Genomic DNA, 13,613 nt, shown 5'->3' with positions numbered 1-13,613 from the left:
AGAAGACAACAACAACAACAACCAACAAAAAAGTAAAATGTTATTTGTGCCCAGGTACTACTCCCACCTCCACAGGCTCTGAGTCACTCTGACATGCACAGTCCAGGGTGTATCAAAGCCTCATTTGGCTCCTGCAAGATCTGTCAGTCACATCCAGAGGTTGAAAAAGCAGCTGAATTCCATGACTTTTTCACTGGAATGATGCAGATTTGTATCCCCTCTGATGATCTGGCCCTACCTATGCCAGGCATGATACAGAAAGGGGCTGGGACAGTTGGGGTGATCAAAAAAATACCTTAAGAAAGTTGGAAATCTGGTAAGACACTAAAATAAAATGGGAAGCTAATGACACATTTAGGGAGGCAGAGAAGAGGGAGAACAATCTATCCTGAAAGGCCATGAAGGAAGGAGCCGAATTACAGAGCCAAATATAAACCTGGTTTGGATGTGATTCATCCAACAGGGGAAAACCCGTTGCATTAAAATAAAATATAGAAACTTGCTCAATGCTTGGAGCAAGGGGAACCACTGACACACAGTGTCTGACACCTTTGTGATGAGCAGGAGTTCTTCCCCCAAATGTGCCATTGAAATCAAATTCAGAGTGAGCTCTAAATTAATGGCTTTGTGCTATATTCATCTTGGGAAGTGAAATGGAAAAAAAAAATTCCTCTTTTTTTTCCCTCATTGGTTTGTCTGTTCTTCTCCACCCCACTGTTATTTTGGAAAAGTTCATGTTCCAGAGTTCACCAAATGTGTCCTCAGGTCCTGTGGACTTATTCCAGGCTCTACTGCTCCAGATTGCTCCAGCATGACAGTGCTGTGTGTGGGAACAGGCAAGTTCTTCCTGGGGGCAACACTGCAAGGATAAACACTTCCCCTGACCAATTACTTCCTCCTCATTACTACTTGGAAATCTATTTATTGCCCAATTGTCCATCTTCAGCCGGGCTGCATTTGGAATCACCCTCTGCTGCCTTTTTTCTAAATATGAAATCGCTCCGGCTATAGCTTGAAATTCATTTGATTTTCCCATATTACAGGAACTAATCTAAAACTTGACACCATCTGATGATTCTCCCTTTCTGTCCCCTTGTTGGGTCTTGTTAAAATAAATAAATAATTTTTAAAAAGGAATGTAAGTCCAATTTAAGCTGCTTTTGAAAGTTGCAATTGATTGGTGTAACCAGGCCCTTTGAAGCACCAAAGGAAGCTCTTTATTAAACAGAGCTGGCTGGTTTCTCAGTGTGTCAGACAAGCTCTCCAGGTGGGATGAATGTATTCATGTGATATTTTATTCATACCTGGCTGTGCTGAGGCAGGACTGATAACACAGCACTGCTCAGAGGGTGGGAGGTGGCACAGCTCAGTTTGGACCTCTCAGATTTTTGCACAGCCCCTCCTGGGCAGGCTCTGCCCTCACCCCTGGCCAGGCAGGTTCACGTTTCATTTGTCACCAGAACAGTCTCTAAATAGGATCCTTGGCAGACCCTTGATGGCAGATCCTGGACTCTTTCCAAGCCTCTGTGTCTGACAAAACACCTCTAGGTCAGAGCTGGCAATGCCCTGTCCCTGAAGGACATTGTTGGATCAGTTTAATCTGGATAGAAAATTTAGGGTTGGAGTTAAAAGATCTTCCACATTTTGCACATCCTGGGAAGAAGGTCTCCTCACTCTAATCTATTTTTAGATGTGATTGTATTTATAATGCCCTATTATTTGTATGTTTAAAAGGGCAGCAAACTTGCAAAGTGACTTCCATTTCACTGCCCAAATTCCCATGGTCCTTTCAAAGAACAATCTGACAAATCTTGCCACTATGGCTTGGGTTATTTACCCCAAAACCAGCCTTCTGGCATTTGAAAGGAGGAGAAGTCTGTGTCCTGTGAATGGCAGAAGGCAGCTGAGAGACTGAGAAATTTGTCTCACTGTTTTTTCTTTCCTGGAGAAAGCAAGTGAAGACTTGCACACAGGTTTAGAGTCTCCGTGGGTCTTCTTCTATTGAAATCAAGAGGAATTGTTAGCACTGAATGGGAGCTTTTGGGGGAAAGAATTGCCTGATTTTGAAAATCACATACACTTTTAAAAAAATTATTTTTATTATCATTTTAAATAAAGGTAGTGGGAGATCCCAGTGAGAACCTGAGCTGCTCAACAAGAAGGACACAAGAAGGGTGGGTGTGTTCTGCAGGGAGTGGTTGCTTGTTTGTTTTAATTATTAAACCTCAGATGAAGCTCCATGTTTCACATATTAGCACAAGCTGAATTTTCCATCTTTCAGCAGGTATTTAGTTGTAACTAAGTGAACCAAAACTTCACCAAACCTCCCCTTTTTCTGACAGTAACTTTGGGGTGAAATTCCACCCTGAGCCAACCCCCAGCTCAGAGTGTGCTTTGTATTGACATCTCCTGTGAGCAAAAGAAAGGAGGAAGAGAGGAGTAATCTGAACTGGAGCACTTTGTATGAGTCTATTAATGTTTGATTTCTGATGCCCAGAATGAGGATGTTAATAATGCATTATTGCTGAAGGCTCTGCACCGCCTGGGGAGGAGGACAGCAGGATGACAACCAAAGCAGTGAGGCACAGGTGGGAGCTCCAGAACCAAAGACATCTCCCAGGACATTTCCCTGGTGCCATTTGCTCTTCAAACCACAATAATGACAGAGGCTGTGAAGATCTGTGGTAAAGCTCAGTGTAGGTGCAATTACCTCCTCTGTGATGTGCATTTCCCTTACAGAACGTGGCATCTCTGGGGGTACCCAGCAATGCATCGCCAGCCCCATGACTACATTTAAATGTTTAAAGCAAATATCACCTAAAAGGATGGCAAAAAGCCCCCATCCCTCTCCCAAAAACCCTCAGAAGCTGGTTGTGGTTTTGATATTGTTGAACAACTCAGCCCAGTTGCAAATAATTTCTCTCGATGTCTCAGTGCTACACCAGGAGGGAGGAAAGTTGAATTTAGAGTTCCTACTCCTTTTGGAGGGTAAATACTGTGAAATTTCCTAAAAATATTCAGTATATTCAAGTGTGTTTAATAACTGCCTGTGAAACCTAAAGTAAGAGACAATGAATCATTTTCTCTCCCCGGGTAAAGCTAACCAAAATATAAGATGCATCTGCACTATAGACTCTTAAATGAGAATCACCCAAGGAAAAGAATATGACCTTAAATTTGGAAATTTGTCTAATGAAAGCTGGTTTCTAAGAAGGGCATTATTACACTCTGTGAGAAACTGCGATATCAGTGCATTCTTCTCTTCTCCAGCAAGACTGACAGTGCCTCTGGTCAATGCCATTAGACTGAGGCTCCTGGAAGTCTTTGAATTTTTTTTTTTTTCCAGAATGAAAGGGAATGAGTCAGATCAAAGTTGAATAATGCAGGCTAAAAAGCCTCTCTTTTCCTCTTCCTCTTCCTAATTAAGATGAGTGTGTAATCTCCATGAAGACAGAAGTTCAGCAAAACCAGGGAATGGAAGTGCTGCAAATACAGAGCCAGAGCCTTTCTTCACTAATTGAACCTTTTCAAGTAGGCTCCACAAGCCATGAATTGACAAATTACACTCCAGGACTGGGTGAGTAGGAAGAGGGGTTTGCTAAAGACAAAAGCAGAAGGAAGAGAAAGGGGAAAATATGCATTCTGAATCGTATTTTTGAGTGAATTTCTAATTCCCTTTATCAGCCTGTACGTGCTGTCCCGCTCTATGTGGCCTGAGATTGGTGACATTCTCCCTAATTATCAGCTTGAAGACCAAACCCAGCCATTCCCAGAGGGTGGCTTTAGAGCAGCCTTTGAAGGAAGTAACAGACTCCTTTTGGGCCAGTTTAGGGCTTCTGAACATGAATGTGATCATTTCTTCCAGAGCAAACTCAGTGCTGTTTACACTGAGCAGCTGAACAGGCAGAAGGTCTTAGCTGCTGCTTTTTTTGCTGGCAAAATAGAGACAGTGTTGGGTGCTGGGGACCTGCCTGGCTCGTCCTGAAGGGTTTTCGTGTTTGTTCTCTTCTTGCTTTGCAGAACAACTTGCCACAGCAGCAGAGCATCCCAGGGACTGCTCAAACCAGGGTCAGCCTGGCCTCTGCCTGGCACAGGGCACAGACAAGCAACAAAACTATTGTTTGTGATCCTTTACTTAAGTATGGATTTATTCCTTTTGTGCTGCTGTCTCAAATCACTGACACCGCATCACATCACATCCCCTGCACAAAAACTCACCCTGTCTCCTCTGCTCCAGGCATCTGGCCAGCATTAAACGGTGGCCAGTGGGAGTGAGGTGAGCCAAGAGGATAAATAATTATCCCTTGGTGTGGCGAGATGCTCTGGGGGAAGGGAGGAAGAGATTAAAATAATCTTTTTGGAAAATGGATCAAAAAAAGCTCTAAGCAGAGATTATCCACAACCCAAAGCCAGGCCCAATGCCATCCCTTCCATAAATAAATAAAAAAACCACCCCAGTAAAATGAAAAGTCAGAAGATTGACATAAACCCCACGGAAATGCGTGGCTGTGTCCCTGCCTGGCTGTTCGGACCTAAAAGCAGCAGCAGAATGACAACAGACAGCTTAGAGCCAGCAGGGCGCCCGTGGAACCTGTTCCACTAATCACCTCCTCCCACGGGCTTATTACTATTTCTCCTGGGGTAAAGTCAGCTTGGTCCCACTATATCCCTATTGAGGCAACCAAGAAGCTCTAGTAGGGCCTTTCCCCTTTTCCCACTGGTGATAGAAGAGGGCAAGTCATCCCGAAAGGATGCCAAGAGGACAGAAAGCACACAAAGATAATCAGTAGATTGTTTTGTGACTTTCAAATTTACCGTAACATTGGGTACTGCTACTTCCTTTAGGATAAAGGAAGATTTTTCTTTTATTGTATTTTATATTTATAATTTTATTACGGAGAAAGTGTGCAGTTACCTGTCTCCAGAAGTGATGCTGGAAATCCCCAGCAGAACCAGGAAGCCACAGAGGGAATGTGGGGACGCAGAGCTGCACAGGGTGAATTTGTGGGGACAGGCAGAAGGTGAAAGGGGTTTCGTGTTACTGAGACTCTTGCACCCTTGTCCCACAAAGAAATCCCAATATCTGTAAAGTGAGGCTGGTGGTCACTCCTGAGTTCTCTCATCCCAGAGAGACTGAGTGGAGCAGTTCAGAGACATGGAAGCGGAAGAGAAAAAGCAAAAATGTTACATTTTGCCTCCAGTTTCAAGTTTCCCAAGAAAAAGGATAAATATTTCATGACTCCTTTTGCTTAAAATAAAATGCTGTGAGTCAGAGAGAAACTGGCAGCCAGATCAAGTGGGCAATGTTGAAAGATGCAGCTGGTTGTCAAGCTGAAATGCCATGGCATGAAGTGACTGATAAAGGATGCTGAAGTCGAACTGACAAGTGACCGTTCAAGAACACTTAGCTGAAAGCTCAAAATGCTGCAATTTTTGTTTATAATACGATTGAGTTTCAAGTTACACAAAGGCAATGGGCAAACCCCTGTGAAATCTTTGCATGCACGTGGTAGGCAAGAGCAAGAGAGGAGCTGCTTTTTGTCTGGCCTCTGGTCCATCCAGGCAGAGGGAAAAACAAAGCTAAAAGTTAATTTCGTGCTGTTGGATAATTTCTCCTCCTTCTCATCTCGCTGCTTCGCTGCTGTTTTCACTTGGAGGCATCCTCTCCGAGGCAGAGATTCAGTCCAGAGCCCGGGCAGCTCATCTGCATCCCTCTTTCCTGAGGAGCGCTCACGGCCCTTCTCCCGCGGCAGCGCTGAGTCATTATTTCGGCACAAAGGAGGGTCTGTTCCACAGGAGGAAAACGGGTCTCAGAGAGGCACTTTTCCATGCTTTGTCACACGCAGGGTTTGCACAGACATGCGTGTAAACAGAAAGGCAGCGCGGGTCCCAGCAGGGGCGAGGAGCGAGCAGAACAAAAGCTCAGACGTCAGAAAGAATTTGGAGCGCTCGGGAACGCGAGGAAGGACAGTGTGGGGTGGGGAGAGGGGAGAGGAGGCCGACGGAGGAGGGCAAATGTCGGGAAAGGTGGAAATAAAAGAGAGGGGAGGGGAAGGGGGAGGGCAGACAGGCGAGAGAAAAAGAGATGGCAAAGTGATGAAGACGGGCAGGGCTGCGTTGGGAGCGGGGGCAGGACACGGGGTTCCAGCCGCTGGACAGGTCGGAGCTCCCCGAGGCTCAGCCCGGCTGGTCCGCAGGTGACACCAGGCTCAGTGATGTGCTGGCTTTATGCGGCGCTGTCTCTGGGCTCTGCGCGGGGTTACAGGGGCCATAGTTCAGATCCCACCTTCTCCCAAAGCAGGGACACAGCAGAACAATTCCCTCTCCGGGCTCACAGCGGGGCTGGAAGGAAACCCTTGGGATGGTTGAGCCCCCTCTGCCCTCAGAAGTGTCGGGAGGCTCGTTTTACAGAAAACACCTTTCCCCACCAAGTTTCCACAGTCCCTAGGACAACAGAGCCCTGTCTTCCAGCTTCTGAGGCACAGCTCAATATTAGAGGTGTTTCTCCCTCACCTGCATGTTCCCAAGTCCCTGCAATAGGCTCAGCCCATGTTACATTATGCAGCAGCATAAAACTGTTATTTTGTACTGAATTCACATGAGATTCTTGGATTATGCATGGAGAGATAACTCAAAGGTAAGAGCCTGGACGAAGAGCAGAGATAGGTTTTGTGCTGCTCACAGGGCAAGGTGTGGGACTCAAGGTCAGTAAATCAATCACCATCAGGGGACAGAAAAGAAATTGGACAATGTAGAATCTCTCTGACATGCAGATCCTAAACACAGCTTTCTGGCATGGCTCCAGTGACAGAAATAAAGGGTTTCATTCCCTGTGGCACCATTGCTGCTGCTTCTTTCAGCACCTGGGCAATTCTTCTTCCCAGAGTGAGGACAGCTTTCATAATCCATTATTGCACTTGCTTGAACTTCTTGCCCATCCATCACACATGCCAGCACTCATGGCAATGTGGACCTCACACTTCACATCTCTCAGATGTGTCCTTCCCCTCACAGGGCTGACTTGCCCTCAGGTTTCTGTCCACAGAATGTCAGCTCCATAAATTATTATTTCCAAGTGAGAGATTGAGGCTGCTGAGAGAGCCCAGCAACTCTCTCTTCCACCCTCTTCCTTCAGCACTGTGTAAATGTAACTTCCACCTGACAACTGGAAAAATAATAACCCACCACTGCCTTTTGGTTTGTACCAAGATTAGAGTTGAAATATTTTATCAACATGAATTCTGTCTGACATCTGTATTTATTTTAAATCCCAGCCTACTTGCCCTCCCCTAAGAATAGCTGCTGTCTACCCTGATAATTGTAGGTGCAAATGGATCCAAACCGCCCCACCCCCCAAATATATAAAAATCAGGAGGTACAGTGTTTGTGGGGATCTGTAGGGCCATCCAGGTAAAGTGCATGAGGCATTTATCACCCAAATGCGTTACATAAAATTGTGCAACTCCTTCGTGCCCCGTGGCAACATGATTCATACAACTGTATCACTGCAGTGAGGCTCCAACGTGTCACACAACTAAATGTGGTTAACCATCTTCCCCGAGTCAATTCAATCATTTCAACGCATCTCTGCCGTTTTCAGTGTGGCATTGAAAATAAAACCAAGTTGTTTTAAGGAATGGCCGTCCACGGGGGAAGAGGGGAAAACATCTTCATTTGCTGTCAGAACAGATTAGCTGCCCAACACATGGCCAGGGCTCAGCTGGGCACTGCTGCTGTCTGACACCTGCAGAGGGACACAGCCATGTCCCCAGCTGCTGGGACCAAGGGTTTCTTGTGGTCATGGAGAGTCAGAGAAGACAACGGCAGCCTGTGGTCAGCAGGTGGGACAAAGCCAAGAGGGTCCTGTTCAGGCTCTTCCAGGTTTTGGTTGAGTTTTACCTTCTCCACATCTCTCATTATATTGGTTTCTTTCTGCCCAAAGGAAGAGTGAAATTTGTTACCCTACTGACTAATGAGAAGTGCAAAGCTTTTGCCAGTCCAGGTGCCATGGGAAGCGTGTTGTTTCCAGCAAAGCCCATGCTGGTTTGTGGCTTCAGGGTGAGATCCCAAAAAATGAAAACCTCAACTGCATTTCCAGCTCAAACAGCATCTTGTTCTCCTTCCCTATTTTGTTTGCCCTTGATCAAAGTCAAGCTCCTGTTAAGAGCTGACATGAGTGTCTGAGAGCTACCACAATTTTTATTTTACATGGTGAATAACGGTAAGTAATTAAAATTTGACCAGGGGAAAACTTGCTTCGCAATCTGAAGTTTTTTTAAGCTGTCAGTCAAAAAGTGTATTTATTATGGGCTTAACACTTTCTTCCTCTTCAATTCCAGGAGGGAAACCCTGGATGAATGTGCACTTTTGCATCCAAAAAAGTGACAGAAGAGTGATTTGAAAATGAGGATCCAGCAGTCCTCTGGGTGTGTGACAAATCCTAGTGTTGCTGTGCAGGAAAAGGGTTCCCTTCCCACTGGGAGCTGGTGCCTGTTCACTGACACCTGCAAATGCTCAGGGGAACATGGGGCAACACCAGGGATTCACACATCGTGATGAAGAGCAGATTTGGGGCAGCTTCCCCATCCCTATACTCCCCCTTCTCTTCTCCATGCCTCACCCAAGTGACCCCTTCAGCTGGCAGGATCTTGTTATTTCCTGCTAGAAAGGTTTGAAAATAGATAACTCCTTGCATTCCCTCCTCCCCTCGCCACCTCCAGCACATCTTGAAAGACAACACGGCACAAATTGCCAGCAAAAGTAACTGGAGAGCAGGCGAGCCACATCTAATGACACCACTCAGCCCCTAAATGGTTGTCACTCCCATTACGGAATTAGTCCTGACAAGGAGTCATTCTCCCTGCAGTAAACACAGGCAGGGAGTGCAGCAGGCTGCTCACAACTTTATTCCTTTGCTGGTGCTGCTGAAGCTGATGTTTGGCACCTCCATGAGGTGCAGAAAGAGGGATGGAAATTTTCCATATGTGTTAACGACCCCCAGCCCTCCCTTCCTGCTGAGCCACAAGAACAGGGGTCCAGAGTGCTCTTCCCCGCCAGAGAAAGGATGAAATTCACCCACTTCGAAGTACACATCAAAAGGAAAATTATTTATCATCTTGGTACACCTATCTTTTTTTCATCCATTCCTGGAAACCTGAGTACTTTCTCCTGTCTCTCCTCTGAGGCTTCAGGTTGTACTGACCCACCAAAACAGAGGCACCTGCATCCCTGTGAATCAGCTTCCTCTTGTTTTGTTTGTAACAACAAAACAAAAACAAAAACATTGGAAAGACAGGGTTGTTTTTTTTTTTTTGGGGGGGGGGGGGGAAGCTTGCAGAAAAGAAAAAAGAGAAACCTCTGACTAGGTACTATCAATGAGGAACTTGGAATATGGAAGATTCACAGTGTTAGACTTTGTCTTTGCAGCTTTTTCCTGTCTTTGCTTCATGGCCCTAAAGCTGTTGTTCCCCATGAAATTCCCATTATCCAGTCTTTTCCTTTCTCTCTCCTTTTTGTTTCCTCTTTCAACTGAGAAGTGAAGAGAAAGAGAATAGAGCTAGGTTTTTCAGGAAGCTTAGCTCGATCTCCTGCCTGACTCCTAACATGTTGAGAGGCGAGGAAAGGGTGGGAGAAGCTCATTGCTATGCTGTTGTTGCATGCCAGGGAATGGCTGATGAATACATAAAATGGCCCATCCCTGCAGGGCAAGGTTATCTCCCTGCTGCTCGACCCTCAGCGAATTCCTCTGCTGAAGACAACCAACTGCTCCACTGAGCAGGAGGAGGAATTAGGAATCCTCTTCTGCTCAACCAGAGCAAACAGCTCAAATCCGAAGGTGGTCCTCTCTCTGAAACGCCCCAGGCTTTGGAAACAAATGCAACATACAGAAATCACATTTGTCTGCTGCATGATAATCCCAACCAACAAGGTATGAGAGTTAATAACCCTAAAAAACTCCTCTCCATGTGCATCTCTCTCTGTTAACAAAGCTTTGTTAACCCTATTGACACAGACCTCGCAATTTTCACAGACTAATTGAATTCCTTCTTGTTAAAGCTTTTCTTGTCTCCTGCTTCCTCTTTCAAGAGGTGGAGAATTACCCTCAGACTCTGTTCTGCAGCAGGTCCTGTGCAAAGGTGACCCTCTTCTGAAGAAGGTCCCACATTTCTCAAGACTTTAAATCCATTCCAGGCTAAATGTGGATGTGGGATTATCCAGGCCGGGGCTGTCAAGTAGCTCTGCTAATTGTTCCCATTATTTTTGAAGTGTTAGGTTTTGAATTTGTGTCATGCTGCAAAATTCAGGTAGGAAACCACCCATGGCTGGGTCCTTGTGCACATCCCACCATCCCTATCCTGTCTGAGCATTTCTGGCTCCCAGCACATTGTATTTAAAAGTACCTAGATAAAAGATTTTTTTTTTCTATGTGGAGAGAGATGATGGTCTCTCTTGAAAGCTGAAAAATGCTTTTTTTGTAGTCTTTTACTGGTCATTTGCAATTTTAAATATCATGAGGAGGAGAGCAGATGAACCAGTTTCCATCCATCATTGGCCAGGAACGTGTCACCAGCACCAAATAGAAATCGTTTCTCTGATATACAAGAACCAGATTTAACATAGCTCTGGAAAACCTCATGGCATTGATTTCTTCTGGCCTGGGATGGTCCAAATCTGTTATTGACAGATTGGGCTTTGCAAAGCTGATCCACACAAACAAAACAAGGATTGTATTGGCTTCTTGAGCTCCAGAGAAACCTCTGGAAGAATCAGACATGACTTTGAAGTTTGGTTCCACTTTGTTTGACCCTGATCCCATTTGGAACCTTTTGAAGTTTCCTCTCATTGTTCCTCATTGATCAGGGACTGACAATAAAAAAGCAAAGAGTAAAAATATAAAATTATACGTGGGGGGTTAATACTTACTTATCTATGTATTTATCTATATATCTGCATGTAAAATACATTTTGTGTGTAAATATAAATATATATGTGTATATATAAATATATGGGTGTTTTAAGTGAGGCTTTAAAGAGCTCCTACCGCCTGCCTAAAAATGAAAAGTTGTTTAGGGAAAATGCAAAATTATAATTTCTTGTGACAGTAAAGTTATGTTTATTTAACCTATTTCTTGTGCTGGCTTTCAAGTCTTATCCTGAAGAAAATGTTTTGCCAGTGCTTTATCATATTTTCACAACTTGGACTTTAAAGAAAATTATCATCCCTGAGCTATTTTTTTCCAGATCTTCAGAAACTTTAAATAGCATTTTTTGCCTTCATCACAAAACCAGTTAAGCACTATCTGACTAAATGCGTGAGCAGAAATATCTCATTTCGTTCAAGCTTTTAAACCCTCCTTGTCAACAAATGATTTGAGCATTTCTGCAGAGTGTACTGTCACTTCTCTGCCATCTGTCATCCGTCACTTTTCCTCTCTTTTTCCCCAAGGAGAAATGTCAATCTCTGATTTATATTTCATGTTTTCCTTTACAAAAGAAAATCCTGTTAGGATACAAATGAATTTCGTAGCTCTTACTCCACTTCTCAGAGGCTATTAATTGTTCTCTTCCAGGCACTATGTAATTCCTTCCCACTGACATATTCTGGTTTTCTTCCTTTTTTATAATTTTATTTTAGGAAGCTATACCTTCTGTTCATTTGAAAGTGAGGAAAGGATAAACAAGTTTCAGCAAAAACGCTAATTGTTTGTTGATACTACTGGGAAGATATGGAATCAAAGGTCTGTGGATTATTCTAAATTAGAGGAGACAAACATTATTATAATTTCTCATGTCTAGGACAGCCTCAGACTCACAAGATTTGCTTTCGGAAAAAATATTTTAAACCACCCATGGCAAACCACTTCCAATAAGCTCTTACACACTCTGGGATAAGAGATGGCACATGGGCAGGCCTGAACAGCTGATGTGTTCAGACAGAGACAGAATTAAGATTCCCTTTTGATTTTAAACCTAAGAAAGAAGGGAGGCAAGAGATGGTTTTACTGCTGTATATTTAAATTGATCCATTTACATCCATTTAAATCCACTGTCTGTCCAGTCTCTTCATACAAAAATAAGTAGGAAAATGCTGGTTTTCTACACATGGAAAATCATAGTTAACTGTGAACCAGAGGACCTCCTGTTTAGAAGTGTTTTGGCTCAGAAAGTGTGGTGACAGTGTTTGACCTTCCCTTCTCCTTGGATGCTCCTGCTGGGCTTCCCATTGTTTGTCTGGAGCCTTGTGGGACGAGCAGTGACAAAGGAAAAGGCACCCTGGTGCCAGAGGGAAGCACCACAGGGCTTGTGCTGGAGAGGCAGAGAGAGGCCAAATTCAGAGGAAGGGCTGGAAACCTCTCTGAAATTCTCCATGCTTTTACTCTCTTGGAATTGTGTGGGCAGTGGGGGAATCTCAGATGCAGGCAATGCTTTTCCAGCAAGGGCATCCCACTGCAGTGACCATGGAGAAGAAAAGCCAGGCTGGGGGTGGCCTGTGGTGGACTTTTCCCTTTTAGAGTTTGGAAGCTGCCAGAAATTTTGGTTCTAGTTTATACTACACTCCCAAAGGAAGATTTACACTTCTGAGAGGAGAAAGTTTGCACACAGCTGGTAAAGAACCCAATTTGAAAATTGTAATAGTTGCCATGTGTTTATTTCTTCTCCATCTGCTTTTGATCACTTCTCTCCAGCTCTAGAGAGTCTTCAGCTAATGGGTAGGATTTTCACTTTAGCTTAGAAAAGCTGATGGTTTCAAGATTTAATTAAAAGTAGCACTTGTAATGATTTATGAAGTGGCCCCCATTGCACAGGGGGTACCCAGACCAAACTACTGCTGTAGGGGAAATGGTGCTGCTCCAGTTTTGGGAAGAGCCTTGACTTGGATCAGCAGCTCTGGTTGTGGCTACAAGGTGAAATGGACACTTAGGAGTGATTATTTACAGCCCCTCTCCCCTGCCTCACATTTCTACCTTTCTTGAAAAACACTGGTTTATCTCCTGTTTAAATGCCACGAAGAGAAGCTCAGTCCCTGGGGAAGCAAACCAGGAGCTCTGGTAACCCCTAGCTGGATCCCCATGGTGGGTTTCACTGGGAAAGGGTCACCCAAGGCCCCGTCACAGCCCTTCCATGAGCGTTTTCCCACTAAACCAGGATTACTGTGGTGAATTGTGCAATTGGATTTTCGAGCCTGAGCGTCTTCAGCGGAAACGCGAAGCCAAATAACAGATGAATAATTTCAACAGAAAAATGTAACACATTGCCCAGAGGAGCCTGGTGATGTCATTTACCTCATTTCCCCTGTGCCTGAGATGTTGTGCTGCTTCCAGCAAAAGGTGAAAGTCTGCTCACCCCTCCGCATCCCCGTGCACTGCAAATTAGATCCAGATGAAGCTGACTTTGATTTAAACACCCTTGCAGGAGGAACATCGGCGAGCTAATTAAACTTGCAGCAGTTCACCTTTGTGAGAGCTTAATTAGCTGAGATACTGCTTTCTCTATATTTATCTTGTGTGTCTTGCAGAGATGTGTGCTGGGAGGGGGGTTGATTTGTGGGTTGTGTAACCACGAGTGTGCATAAGCTCTTCAGTTCATCTGCCTGGAACGCTGGGTGTGGGGTG

Source organism: Chamaea fasciata, unplaced genomic scaffold (assembly GCF_029207755.1).
Source record: "Chamaea fasciata isolate MVZ Bird 193981 ecotype frontalis unplaced genomic scaffold, bChaFas1.0.hap1 SCAF_17, whole genome shotgun sequence".
Lineage (NCBI taxonomy): Eukaryota > Metazoa > Chordata > Aves > Passeriformes > Sylviidae > Chamaea > Chamaea fasciata.
The sequence above is the reverse complement of the archived record's forward strand: the minus strand, read 5'-3'. Positions refer to the sequence as shown.